A 15,560-nucleotide genomic window follows, 5' to 3' on the forward strand; every position below is an offset into this window, starting at 1 on the left:
CGAGCGGCAAGAAGTGGAATGAGAAGTATCCAGAGCTCACGAAGGGTGGCGCCAGGTAAACAAGGTTGGAAACCACTGATGTAAAGGGAGTTGCAATCACTTGTTTCATCTCAGTGTCAATCTACGAGAAAGTAATCTAAAATAGTGGCAATAGGCTTGCCGCGTTCCATATTCCTAGACCTATCGAAATCTCTCAACTAGTGTTTTGTAGAAGATGTTTTCCTTTTGCGCAAACAGCAGAGCAGCGGACTTTACTATTACTTCCTTCCCACTTTCTCTCTCATAAAGATGCTGTATGATTCAGAAAGACTCAATTCCTCTGCTACAATAGTTCCGCGCACGTGCTTTTTGTATTTGTATGTATATATACGCACACACATAAATAAAGTTTACTCTACATTCTACAAAGGCAGAAAACTTTGTAACGTAGCGTAACATTTAGAGAAAAACGTTTTCTTATTCGTTGTTTCTCTGCGCATGTACCGGATGCTAATTATTCACATACTCGGCAGCTGTAAAATTGAATTTCATCTCGTGTTTGCTTGCACTTCTTCTCTTGACGTGACGTCATATCGATCAATAATTTGCTTCTTCAATTTACCGGATGAAGCGCTGCGGCCGCTGGTTGCCGAGGCTGGCAAACTCTGATTGCCAGTTATGTGTGTGCTGCAGTAGAAACAAGCAGCTGGAAGTGGGACCTGCCTGTTGTCTGTAGACCACTCTGATCCAAGCATGACGGGAAGTGCCAAGGTTAGTCACATGATAGATGTCTTTTTATTATTGTCTTTTCATATTTTACAGTGTTTTGATAGACAGAACTGAAAATTGTATGCGCACTGGGGGAACATTGTTATAGAGGAAATATGATGACAGGTTGCGGAATGTCATTTCTTAAACCCAATTGATAACTTGGACACATCTTTTCTTCTTTTTCCTTAGCTTTATAATTTTTGTGGATATGATTCGTTAAAGAAAATATAGAATTTGACATTTTAAAAAAATAACATTCAAATATTTACAATTTAGATAATTTGTTTTTATCTCGCCAATCTGAAGTATTATATTTATTTTTTTTTATTTTTATTCTTAAATATTTTTTCCTTTAAATAGGCGACTATGTTGATAAACAAAAATGTTCTTCTCACAAATATAACCTATCAGTATTACGAAGAAGCCATATATTTATCCGATGAAAATTTTTCCTTCTTGCCTACGGAAGAAGATTGTTTATATTTTTGGTTGATATCATTTACTGTATTTTTCGTGCATCATACAGAAATTTTGTGAAATCTTGTTCACAATGCGGGCATCTTCAACGTATATTTTTGAAAGATAATAAGATGGAAGTGGTTGCAGAGCTCCTTTTCTAGTCGACGTTAAAGCGCTGTTTCCAACTTGTCTTCGCGGATGAGTAAGATTGTTTATAATCTAAAAGCTAGTAGTAGAATTGAAATTTCGTTCTTTGTGTTACATGTTCTGTTAAAGCATTGCGTGTGGTGATATTTTTCTGCTTAAATGTGATACTTTTATATCAACTTGTGTTTGTTTGTGAAGATTTGAAAAGAACAGGTGGTGTACTTAATCCGCTAGAAGGAAACAAGTGTTTTGTAAAACACATTTGAGGACACCATACATCTCCGCACCAACTTATCTTTAAACATTGATGTTGTTAACAAACTTTAGATAAAAAAAGCTTTGCTCACAATGTTTATTTTCTTTTAGTTCTTCTGCATTGTAGTGTTTCTTGACAAATTATGCTGAGACGTTTCTCTGTCGTCATTATGCAGGAACATTCGTAAACAGTTGCGTTTGCAAAAGGTTGCAAAATCTTTGTGTGCTGTTCAATAATTTTCTCGCATAGTATAAAGCGACTTTGATCTTAAAGAGAGAGAAACTTAAGATTATTCCGTGATTACACTTGAGATGTTGCAACAAATTTTGTGAATACCTTCCAGAAATCACCGAAACAACTTAATTTTTCTTACTAAATTTTGATTTTGATATTTTTCAGTAACAACCCGAGAAAAATAAATATATTATCGTACTAGCGTTTATGTTTTCGCAATTCAATCTCTTTTAGTTTTTCTTTTTCTTTTTGATATAGGATTAGTAAATGTAAACATTCTTTAGTAACATATTATCCTTCAAGATTACGTGTTAGTAAAAATTCGTTATTTGAAGTTATATCTCAACCAACAACAATAAAATTTACTGTGCATTTATTTTTGGTTCTAAATATCTTTGTCATAACCAAATGCTTCTACATAATGTTTCAACAGTATATCTTTTGGCATTGTAACATTTTAAGCTTATTCTGCTGTTCATAAGGTCAATATTGTTCTGTTGACCATACCAGTTGTGGGTGTAAATATGGCGTAAATTTCTCCGCGACGTGCGGTTCGGGCGTCGCGTTATATTACTTCTGTGATATCTGAGTGAGAAACCAAGGATTTCCCAGTTTCTTAAAGAAATTTAACAGTTCATTAAGCACAAACTAAGCACTGCAAGTTCTTACTGAAATAAAAAAGCTACATAACTTAGTAAGTGCTTTGTAGATATCCAAATCACAATTGGTTGAATATAGTGCTTTTTTGATTTAGTGGTTAGATATCTTGCTGCGAAGTTGATGTAGCATTTGGCATCTTTTTTTTTTTTTTTTAGCGTTTTATTTAATGTATACTTGTTTTTATTCTTCTTTCATTATAACGACAATTCACATTTAAACTGAAATTCATGTTCAAAATGAGGAGTCTATAGTCTTTGTATACAAAACATGTATTTGTGTAGACTTAAATGTACCGTTTTATTCCACGGGTCCCGAGTTTGTAAATGGTATTTTAAATTTCAACAAACTTCAAAATGTATGCGTTTGTAATACGCGAAATTCTAAGCCATCTTAAAAGATGCTACTAGATTTGTGACAAGCCTCATTATATTTCTTAGAGACAAGGAAATCTTAAGACGATTGAAAAAAAAAGCCTCCTTGCATTACTTCAAACTGTTTACACGTAGCTATATAGTACCACACTGTGAATGAGAATCACGAAGTGACGAGATGAACGGACGCTTAAGTGCCTGGAGAAACTGGAATCAGAATGTTTGTCCATGCGTATTCGGATGTGCTATGACTCAGGGTCGAACCCATTGTTCCGACAAGCGCAGAAATCTTCCAGTGAGTCATCGCAGGTTCAAGCACGAGTTTCTGCTATTGATGTATAGTAAAGTAGCATTAAGGGTTCAATTGTAAATTATATTTACATAATAACTTCAAATAGTGCTATGGTAGTTTTGCCTTTTTAAATTACTTTTTTTATTTGATACCAAAATGAAAAAAAAAAAAAAAAAAACAATAGTAGAAATGAAACACTATCCTTTTCCTTTTAATATGATTTACTGTAGAGAAGGGAGTACCTATTAATTTTTGGGGGTAGCTATATTATCTTCATCTTCTTCACCACTCCTACGTCTAGGAGTAGGTAAATAAATGTAGTATTTAAAGATACTATTCCGGCGTTCTTCTACACAGTCTCACTGAGAGAAACGGTTCATTCAACTTTCTGGCTTCACAAACTACACACAACTCCCCACTTGTCTAATGGCTACCGCGCACGCGTTTCGTACACGTGATCCTGGGTTCGATTTCCGAAATTTTCTTTGATATTCTACAATTAGAAATAAATATGTTCATTTTCGATTTTCTATACATTCTCTTATTTGAACCGAATTTATTTTGTCACAGTAAGAAAATTTTCTCTTGGTTTTGAATAAGTATTTATTAACAGTGGAAAATGGTAAAACAAGTACCGATACTCAAATGTAGTATTTTGGAAAAAGAAGGAAACAACTTTTTTTTTTTTTTTTTTTTTTACACTACTCTGGACAACGATGCCATTTCAAATGTATTCGCATTGCATGATTAACTTCACTTTTAAACAGGTTAACCTTGGATTCCATGCATTGCATTGCGCTCAAATGTGATGTATCCAGGTTTCCATTTAACATTTTTTCAGACCCGCAAATCAAATAGATCATTTTCTTTGTATATTATTATTTTTTTGGCTTGAAGCAAAAATAGACAAACAAACGTATGGATGAAAAAACTGGACGATGTGGTATTTTGCAATAGGTATAATAGCGTTATAAAACTTGAACCTCTGAAAAAAAAAAATTAATCGCATGTGTTTGTAATGTGGTTTGATTCATAAGTTAGCAAGTAGAACTTCAAAGAGACGAAGAATAGGCATCTACATTTGCTGCTTCTTTCAGAGTTTCAAGTATTCATGTCCAGATATTGTAAATAATTCTTAGTCTATAATGTAAAGAAAATAGTGTTCACTTTTCAAAGTACTTAGACATACCGTACATATTTTTTAAACATTTCTTTTTCTGACAACTTTGGTAACTGGACTTGATCCAATTGTGCTCTGAACACACCTAAGCTTCTGAAAGAGACGAAGTGTTTAATATTTTGAAACATGACTGTACGGATTACCGAATATCACGCGGGTAATAAGATAAGTGTCATCTAAAATGAACAAGATACGTTGTGTATGTGAGAAATAACTACAAATAATTAAGTTGTAGTTGAATAAGTGAGGGGAAAGATCTTGGATTAGGCCGAGCAAAACGTTGGAGGATAATATACAGCAACATCTTAGTGAGATGGATGGTCACAATCCTGATAATATCATATTGACACAGGAAATGAAATCTTTAAGTTTTACGTCCCACGTTTATACCGGCTAGGCTAAAGGAGACAGTGACGATGAGAAATGAATGAGTTGGTGAATGAAGAAAGTAGGATGAAACGGGAGAACCCCGAGAAAGCCCACGCACAAGGTGTTTGTCCACCACAAAGTTCACTTTGTGCAAGGTGGGATCGAACCGAGGACCCCATACACCAGAGGTGAACGCTCTACCACTTAGCGAACGTGGCCCCTGCATTAACACAGGATAGGATGCACCAACAAGCTTTGATTTCTGTTACAATGAGATTCATAGAAAAGTAGAAATAAATAAGAGGATTGAGATTGGAACCATGTTAAGTCGACTTTGCTGTAGTTTGCCTATATTGAATTCGGTTGGTTGGTTGATTTGGAATTTAGAGTCCCTTTCAGCACCAGGACTATAAGGGACGTGAACTACAGCTTAACGTGACAATCAAACCACGTGAGCTTTTACCGAGTGTCGAACACGGTTTCCCTACACCGAAGGCAAGTACGCTAATGATATACTCACGAGGGAGCTCTATACTGAAGCTATACATATATATATATATATATATATATATATATATATATTCAATTTACTAAATGTTGATACACTAATTCAAGCCGGACCAATGGTGTGGTCCTGTGATTCATATCTCTTTAAAGCTACATAGTGTGGTAGGGAATGGTCTATACTATGAAGGTGTGATGGTCTATGCACCTGCTGATTGCACTGGATGAAAGACGCGCTCGTGATTTGAAGCCCACGTTAATAGTAGGTCCCGTCCTTCAGAGCCTTGGTGCTACATAAAGTCGCAATGCACAGAAACCTAACTTACTATTTCAAGTTACGTATAACACGCTGTAACGTGGGAAAAAATAAAACTTAATTTAATTTTATTTATCTTTGAAAATCGAACAGAGGAAACACGACATAGTAAACTGTCCTTTTTACGTAAGAAACAGTGCTATAATGACGGCAAGAGTAAAAATTAAAAAAAGAAAGATTGGATACAAGTCATCAAGGTACAGTAATGATTCTTAGCCGTGCAGTTTGTTACTGCCTACAAGAATCAAAGCAGTCTTCTTAAACTTTCTTAGAAAAAGTCATGTTCATTTTTCATTTTTCTTCGAGCTATCGCACAGGAAACGCCTGTTGTATGTATGTTAGATCTACACTACAATTTTAGTGCGATTACAAGGTATTTAACTGCAATGAGATCCTGCAAGAGAAAAATTAATTAGATGATGATAATTCTTCTAAGCCAAGCATTCTAATAATGTAGTGGCTATTTTTGTTCTTAAGTGAAGGAACACATTGAAATATACGGATCTGAAAAACGGTACTTCTTTCAATGTTATTATAAGATAATTAAGTTCTGTATGATTCACAGTAAAATACGATACTAATGCAGATACATTGAAGTAGTATGAGGAGCATTCATACCAATCCAGGACTTTTGTTTTTTAGAGGTTTAACGTCGCATCCCAGGTTGGAAGTACTGCACCCAGTTTGGAACTGACAACTATGTCCTGTAACTGGTAGGCGGCATTCATTTTACGCGTCAGCGTGTAGACCATTATTCAAGATGGTGGACAACAATATAAGCGTCTACAAGGAACAGCATGTGCTAATGAAATTTTAATTGAATGAGGGCATAAATCGGCTGAAATCTACATAAAAATTACAGTCAAAATACGGTGGTAAGATGCTCACACGCAGAATAGTGCAAGCACTTGAAAAGTGACCGTACATCTGTCTTTGAGGATCCTGTTCGGTTTGGATCCCAAACCACAACAGTAACACTCAATGCATTTAAGAGCTTATCGTTGACAATCTTCACTGTCGTCAAATTGTAAAGATGTATGATCTTTAGTTAGGAACATTAAACACAATAATTCATGACCATTTGCTGTTTCGAAAAGTGAGTGCATGCAGGATTGTAAAATAGATTTCCTCTCTTGACCGGCACACAAGAGTTGAAGTCTGCACTAAATCGCCATACCTCCTTTGTAGTTTGCACTTAGTGCCATCTCATTTCCCCCTTTTGGACCCTTAAAAGAATTCCTTAGAGGTCAACATTTGCACATTGATGAAGAAGTGAAGCAGGCTGTCCTAGAATGAAACCCCGCTATGGTAAGTCCCAAGTTCATGCTGAGAAAGGGGGAGAGGCCTCAAGATAGATGAAGAGACTGTCAGGGTGTTTAATCACTCAACATCTACACCCATTATGTAATATATCAACTCGGAATAAGCAAAACATTGTCTGTTGCTCTATTTAAAATTGCCCTTCTTATAGAGTAATGTACTATAACATGACAATGGAGTTGGTGATGGGACTCTCTACTGGGGAAGGCAAGAGGTCAGAAGAAGCTGTCAGCCTCCCAAATAGGTCAAATGACACTGATCATTGAGTCCAGGTGTGTGCGTGATACCTCTCTACGGTTATTGGTAAGATTGTCTATTGTAGTCACCTACCGGAGGAGGGCGATTGGTGCCTCCTAAATGAGAATATCTGCCTTGTGCAGCTAGACTACATCACTCTTTGGTACCAGTAATCTATGGTGTACCTCTTCCGTAAAATCAGGAAGGGAGGGAATGTGATCATATTATCCCTACCGGGGAAGAGAAGTCTTCGGAATACCTCCCAAATGGTCGAGTAAGACGTGTCTTTGGGTCCGGGAGGTGATTGGTTGTTCGTCTGTACGGTACCTCCCGGCGCTGGTTAAACGACAAGTTGGTAAGTTGGGCCATGATCCAAGCTCTCTCAGGTCATCCCGGGGTTCCTGGTTTGGGTTGGGCTCTGCCGGCCTGTGTTCACACCTTGGAATTCAGCGGCTATGTTTTCCAAGAGGGAAATGAGCTTTTTTTTTTATAACACTCGGGTGCCATCATAGCATATGGTGGTAGGCTACCACTCACTAGTGGACTGACTGACCGTTAAAGGTTGAGCAACAGAGCAATGTTGGGGAATCAAAGCGCAGAAAATTTCTTTTGAAGTCTCTTGTAAATATTCAGCGCACATAACGGACAGGCCAAAGTGTAGGCTGGTCTTACAAGAAGGTTACCCTTGTTAGTGACCATGAAGAGTGTGGGTAGACATTCTCATCGCTTTGTTCTAGAATTATTCAGAAGTACTGACAAATGTTTCTATTACAAAGCCCTCCAGGCAAGAGTTAAATGCTGAAGTAAATGTATAACTGAACTGTAGTAAGGGTTATGTGGAAATATAAATGAAGCTTCCACTTCTTAAATTTGTTCTTCTAACCTTCTTTCTTCTTCTTCTTCTTAAAATAATAATAATAATAATAATAATAATAATAATAATAATAATAATAATAATAATATTATTATTATTATTATTATTACAAAAAAAGTTCTAGATAGACTTGACCTCCCCTGTATTATTATGCGGAAGATTTAGGAACTAGTTTTAAAATAGCTTACGTGGTAAGTGAGGAAACGGCAACTTAATGATAGCTTTAAAAATATTTTATTTCTGCCTATGGTATGGCACGGTAATACTTTTTTTGTACGCAGTGGAATCTAAAATAGAATTAACGTAATTAATGATAATGTATCAGACAAGCGCAACCTTCAGCAGATACTACATTGAATACTCACACATTAAATCATACTAGACGAAAGTAAGTTAAGTGGAATAATGTTTAAGGGCTTTATCTGAAGCTGAGAGTTTGAGTTCTGAGCCATCTCTGTCATAAGTGAGATGATTATGACTTCGAATATTTTGAATTCGATATTAAAACTAATCCAGCCTTGAATAAATATGGTAAGAACGCTGATCTAATTTTGATGAATAATTTACGAATTTAATTGATAAATATAATAAACAAACACAATTCCTCCATAATATCCAGTTTCTAGACTTTCACAGCAATAGTGGAAGGGACAGGGTGGTTCAGTTGTAGAGCGCTTATTTCTGGTGCGTGAGGTCCCTGGTTCGATCCCCGGCCAATTAAGTTTGTTTTCTCGGGGTACTCCCATTTTCTTCCACTTTCTCATTCCACCATTTCTTCCATCATTATTTACTTACCCTAATCATCGTCATCTTTAACTTAAGGGGCATAATCGTGGAACGTTAAACTGAAATATTTTTCACAGGAATAGTATGTTTCTCTTCTCAGACTTCACGTATCTCCTCAAATAAATGATGAGATAATACTTAAATTAGGACAATATATTAGCTTTTTCCACAGGTCTTTAGCACCAAAGTGTAAAGAGACATAGTAGATCATTATATTATATCTTTATGTGTTCTAATGTGATTATATTTATTAGATCGTTAATTAATATTTCCTCCAAGAATTATACAGATTACTCAAAAATAAACAATATTTTGAAAACACTGATATAACTTTGTTTTATATTGTGGTAGAGTTTTTTTTCTCTTTGAAAAAACTAGTGGAATGGTAGAGTTAGACCTAACTAATGATTTTAATGTCACGGCCCCTACTTTTTTTTCGAATTTTCATACATTATGAACAACGTAAGATACTTTAGGAAAGAACAAGCTGTAACTCACAGTTAGAACATCAATAACTACCTTCTTCCTCCTAAGATCATACTTAAAATAATTATACGTATTGCAGTCGTCAGTAAAAGTATCCACGTTCTCCGATATGTCTTTTTTTACACATTCCATACCAACGACACTGTAGCTATATGAAACATTCTTGCTGTTTAACATGGAATCTAAATATCATGAAGCTCTTACCAGTAATCAAACCGCACTTGTCCACTAAAGGCAAATACGTTATCATATAGCTATGTGGTTTCTACTCAACATTAGAGGCTGCTACAGAAATACACAGTATTTAACAAAGTGATAAAAACAAGTGCGCTTTATAACTTGCTTCATTACGTTACTATGTTATTAAGTGTATCACAGAAATTTACTTCGTAGATACATGTATTTTAAAAAGTGTGCGTAAGGGATTTTCCGTGTCGTAAACATCAAATGACCTCACCTTGAATAAAAGTGTTGCAATTTGGATCACCATATGTTGTGAAGTTAATTAATACAATTTCAGTCCTTGATTTGTAGCATATGTTTTCAGCAGCAAGTATACGTTGGTTATAAAGTCTGCTATTTTAAATGAAAAAAGTGCGTATTTTACGTACATTTTTTTTACTTGAACTATATTTTGAATTAGCATTAAGAATGATGCTTCATTAACGTTAGTTCATTAATTTACAACATCAAGTTTGTTTTAATATTTATTAAAAAAGCTTCAGATACAAACAATTAAAAAGTTAACAATACGAAATAGAGCGTAATGTTCTGAAAAAAGTCAGTCAGGAAAAGTATATTTAAGATACTATACTGACATTGACGTGGTGGGAATAATCTCAGTTTGACTAAATGGTTGCCTATGAGATTCGAACCCAAGCCTCATAACAAAGGCAAAATTCAAACAGCGCACTTACAACTGTTCGATTATTTCTCAGATTTTTAAAATCAAAACCAATTGTGAAATAGTAGTATAGTCCATAAATATGATAAATAAAATAAATATTTTTAAAAAAGTACTGAAAGTATGCAAAATATAGGTATGAAGATCAATGGATAAAGTAGTTGGGTAGGACAAAATGTTGAAAATAGTAGATCAGAATAGAGAAATATAGAATATAATTTGAAAAGAAAAAATGTTTTTATTACACTGTTTAGGAGGATTGTGCTTTTTGAAGAATAATGGGAGGAAAACAAGGGAGAAGAAGAAAGAGTATAGTTGATAAATAGTATTCAACTGAATAATTTCTATGCTAAGATGAAGAGCCTGGCACAGCACCCAAGTACATTGAATCTTCTGAAGCTGCGGCTAGTAATGCCAAGATACTGATAATGATGAATCTATAATGAATAAGGGTAATGGCTGTATTTTGAGAAGTGGCGTAAATAACGACTCCGCAGTCCCTGTAATGTGGGAGATCCTAAACCATTAGGGGGCCTGCAAGTCGTGAAAAGAGAATTGTGTTGAATATGTTTTAATAAATATTTAGTAGAGGATGCCAGCACCACCTGAAGTAACATACTAAATTCAGTATTATTAATATTTCTGACATCAGAGATTATATTCATGAAGTTTCTCAGCAGCTACTGTGCTTTAGAATACTTATAACTGCAGAAATTAAAATAACAGGACTTGTATCAGTGAGAAATCTCGCACGATTTCTGTTTGTTCAAAACACGTATTTAGCAAGTGGTCTGCTTGACTTATGTACTTTCCTTCAGCTGCATTTAACTTTTCCTGTAACACCAGCAAATGCAGAGAGATAGTTTTCAAAGCTGAAATTAATCAAACATTTTTAAGGAATACCAGGTGTAGGTTAAATGCTCTAGTATTGATAAGTATTGAAAATAAAACGTGTCGTAAACTGGACTTGGACGGTGTAGTGAAGATCTCTAACCATGAAAGAAAGGCGATTTTGGAAATTACGAACACGTGAAAGCCTTACAAGAATGGTAAATGGGCGAAGAAAAGTCGGATTGCTTAAGTGGAAAAAAAATTAAAAAGAGATATTGCTATCGGGAAATCGCGTGAAAAATTGTAGTGCTTTTAGCGTATCTGGCATTCAAGGTCTGTGTGTGTATCTTCTATGTTCCTTTCTCTGTCCTACTAAATGACGTTGATAATGTTTGATTTCTTACGATCAAATACAGTATGAAACTGTATAAAGTTCAGTTCTATATTCAGAGGCAAGTTTTAACCCCCCCCCCCCAAAAAAAAATGTAAAATTGTGCATGCTTGAACTGTTACAGGGAAGGTTACAGAATAAGTCTTCATATCCAGCACGCATTACTATTTTCTTAAATAGACTATTTATATTCTTCCTACTTGTATGACCAAAATAAACATTTTATGTGTTTATTCCTACTTGCACGAGTTGTCCAGTTCCAAACCGATTCTTATCCATTTACAGCGAATCCCGGAAAACTGGAAAGGACTGTAGGGTCGATACTTTTCATAGAACTAGAAGTATTAGAAGGTGTTCAAACGAACATAGGTTGTGTTTTAATTTTTAATATATATAGGGCATACCATTTATCTTGATACGGCCTTGTAACTATTAAGCTAATGGACTTTGTGATAGCAAAAGATTAACAGTGTTGCCAACCCAATCCAACTTAAATTTGTAATTTTCAAATGCCATTACGTCAGGTTATTACATACTTCAGGTCTACATGCAAAAGAAAACATACAATATCAATTTTTTGTCATGCAGTCTTGGAAATTAAGGAAGCTAAAGTATTACAAATATCTAAATTTAGTGCCCTCTACAGCAGTAATAACACAAATGAGACAGACAGGGCAATGAATATCCAAAGTACTTTTGTGTCTAGTACTTTGATCATGATATCGTGAATTTCAAAGGAATACGAACAAACTTACAAGGGATTGAAAATTTTATTTTATCAAAAGTCTTTGTTTCGAGAAACTGCTTAGATTATCCATCATATATCATCCATCGTACAGCATCCAATTATATAGGTGATTTTCGACAGATGTGAAGATGTCAATGCCGTTTACAGAAATTTGTTATCTCAAATAGTTTTGGAGATATATTAAAAACTGTTTAAGTTTGCAACACTGCTTAAAATTATTCCAGGAACTTGTCCTAATTACACCTGCCAAAAACTATTATTGGGATACTATAAAAGTAAAGAAAAGCAACAACAGTTTTAGAAAGTTCCGGAAACGCACCATTTTAACCAATATATAAAATATAACAATTTTTTCATATCTCTGAATGGTTTAAGATGTGAGATTACTGTTAGTAATACTACAATCTTTATGTATATTTAAAAGTATTTACGTAATAGGATGTTATACTTACCTAAACAATTTTTTGAAATAAATTCGTTTAAAAAAGGTCAAATATTTAATTGCCTGTAACGTCGTTTCTACTTGTTCGAAATACTTCATATTATGACCAAAGTGTTCAGTGTTAAAGTATTTTGCATGTCTATTACCCCAACCATCTCACTTGCATTATTATTATTCAGGAACACTCCAAATCAATGTTTGTCATACTGTAATATCCTTAGTTTGCAACACTGCGTGACAAGTATGGTATTGTATGTTTTCGTTTACATGTAGATTTAAAATTTCTAATAACGTTTAAAAAAATACAATTTTATGTTCTGTTGGCAACACAGTTAATCTTGTAATATCGTAGAGTATGGCAAACAACGTCCTGCCAATATTTGAATAGTACGAAATTTTAGCGTTTTCTGTCTATTAGTTTAAAAGTTTTAAGGGCGAATCCTGATAAATGGTCCACCCTACATTATATATTATAAAATCAACAGTCTATACCAAATAAAAATAGTTATTCAAATTTTATCTAGCTTAAACTTTATTAGCTATGTTTTTCAATTTCCAACCTAAATGTGTGAGAAAAATCTGTGGTTCTGTACGTGAGTAAATCATCTCGTTTAATCTGTATGTAATGGTGAATCTAACTTCCACGTGGAAAAAGGAAAAATAAAGGTGATTCATCATACTTTTCTCTCAATATTAATTTATATACAAAGTATTTTTCTTCCGAATGAATAGCCTTATTTATATTTAACCTTTCTAGTTTTACTGTACTTGAATTCTTTATTGTCAACAGATAAGCAATTTATGAAAACAATAGTATTAAATTAATAGAAATTGTGTAGTTACAAGGAAAATCAAAGGTCAATGGAGATCAACTTTAAATTCCGTACATTTACAGTTTTCTTTTCTTTCTTGGTAACTACGAAGTTAGTCGTCTCAAATTCAGAGAAACCTATGTCTATCGAATAAGAAACTTGAAACTTTAGACTTAGTGACAGCGTACTATTAGTTCTAGAATTTCAGTCAGATTAAAATCTTTTCTGAGTTTTTATGTTTGTCCTAGTCGTGACTCTACTCTGGAGATATGCTACGTAACTGAACCTATAGTCTTCCTCTTACAGGACATGAGCGGTAGCATTGACGTCTGTTTTTCCAGTGCACAGAGAAAAATCCGTTCTCCGGACAGCGGTACATTGTACAAATATACGGTATCCTCTTGGTTACTATAGAAATCAGTACGGAGCATACGTTATCCGTATGCTACATAGACACTTCCCTTAGATGTTACATCATGCCGTTGCAGGATGTCTGACATCTAACAGTTTTCCGTATATCACATGCATATACTTATGTTACCTTCGTCAGCTATATGTTATATACGTCCATTTGTATGCGAGATCCTGACCGCCTACATTGTTTCATACGGAAAGTACGTATAGATAAAACACTTATACAGAAAGTATTATAAAACATGCGTTTTCAGTTATACGTCTGCTGTACGTTAAGTCCAAAAACTACAGGAATTACGCATGTAACCTATCTTTTTAAGTACGCCACCTACATTTTTTTCTCTCAGTGTGGATGAAATTGTTATTTCCTACTTGAGAGTTCTAGATATTAGTCTTGAGTACTGTTCTTATTAAATAGCATTTGATATATTGTACACTGTGAATTCATCTTTTGATGTGTCCGATAAGTAACTATATTATTCTCAGTTGGCCATGAATTCAAGAGCTTTTAAGCCCTTTAATACACTTTATTTTATTTGCTTGTTTTGCTGAAGCTTAACTTTCTTTTACAGCACTGATATTAACATGACATAGACCTAGCTTAAGAATATTATTGACTATTTGGTTCTAATGTGGCCCGTCTCCAGAGAATGAATCCCTGGGTAACAGCATATGAATCAGCATTTGTTAGTACAACGCCAGTCACTGTTTAATTAATCTATATGGCCAGGGATATTATTTACTAGTAAAGCAATATGTTTTTCTTACTCGTATATATTGTCTTTTTATGTTGTTTTAACTTATTCGGTGCACCCTGGAAAACCATGAGTCCGTCATAAACTCAGATGGTCTGGGATCAAACCAGGTGCTCTAGACTGAAAAGGTGAACGATCTACTACTAAGCTACTGCTCTTCTATTGATTGGAATGTAGTAAACTCCGGATTCAATGTTTAAAATGTTAGTATCAAATTAAAATTACTACGCATTGCAAATCACAAATGGCTATGGCTTTCAGTTGGGTGATATGTGATGCGCACCCTGGACTCCACTAACTTTATTTTTTTATTTTTATTTTATTTTATTTTATTTTATTTTATTTTTTTTTTTTGATTTTTAAACAGGAATTCTCTACTCCTTATTCGAAAAACTCATCATTTGCCTCACGGTCCTAGGTCAACATTAAAATACCCTCTGTGCAAATTCCAATAAGACAACGGTTTATAATAGACACAATCAATAAAAAAATCGTAATTACTATTACGTTTTGAGCACACAGTAAAATTTGGTTTTTGTTTATTTTCAAATAAAGCCTTGATTTATTATATAGCGGAAAATCTGCATAGAAAATGAAATTAAGATGGGAAAGCCTGTGTCCTCGCCGGAAAATCAATCCCAGAACTGTACTTGCGAGCCTTTAGCTCATATGGGAGTACAAAATTTGATAAATTACTTAAATTTTATCTTACCACAAATGAGTAAAATACTATTATCAATTGAAGGAAGTTTCATTTCCCAAGAATCTCGTAAAAGATTGGTGAATATTCATTACTTTAAAACATTACATTTTGGAAGATATACAAACCAACGAAGAACTATGTCAAACTTCCCTATTGGCTTATGAGTTAATTGTTACATTAACCTTGATCCTTATCAACACAAAGAAACGAAATGAAATAAAAATGTTGAAAGTTTTGCATACAACCATTATGCCATTTAATCTAAAGGAAAAGGGTGATTAATGAATGGGAATGAAAGTGAAATAAATGATGCAATGAG

The 15,560-nt window shown here is 34.3% G+C and overlaps 1 long non-coding RNA gene across 1 annotated transcript in view; it reads left to right on the top strand.

Annotated features, from left to right (window-relative positions):
• Positions 1 to 629: 629 nt before the first annotated feature.
• LOC145688215 (uncharacterized) overlaps positions 630 to 15,560 on the top strand; it is a 92,963-nt gene continuing 78,032 nt past the window's right edge. The window contains exon 1 of the long non-coding RNA XR_014131856.1: positions 630 to 750. This is a non-coding gene — a long non-coding RNA (uncharacterized LOC145688215). The remainder of the gene's footprint in view (positions 751 to 15,560) is intronic.

Source organism: Thermobia domestica, chromosome 6 (genome assembly GCF_964235325.1).
Source record: "Thermobia domestica chromosome 6, izTheDome1.hap1.1, whole genome shotgun sequence".
NCBI classification, from domain to species: Eukaryota; Metazoa; Arthropoda; class Insecta; order Zygentoma; family Lepismatidae; genus Thermobia; species Thermobia domestica.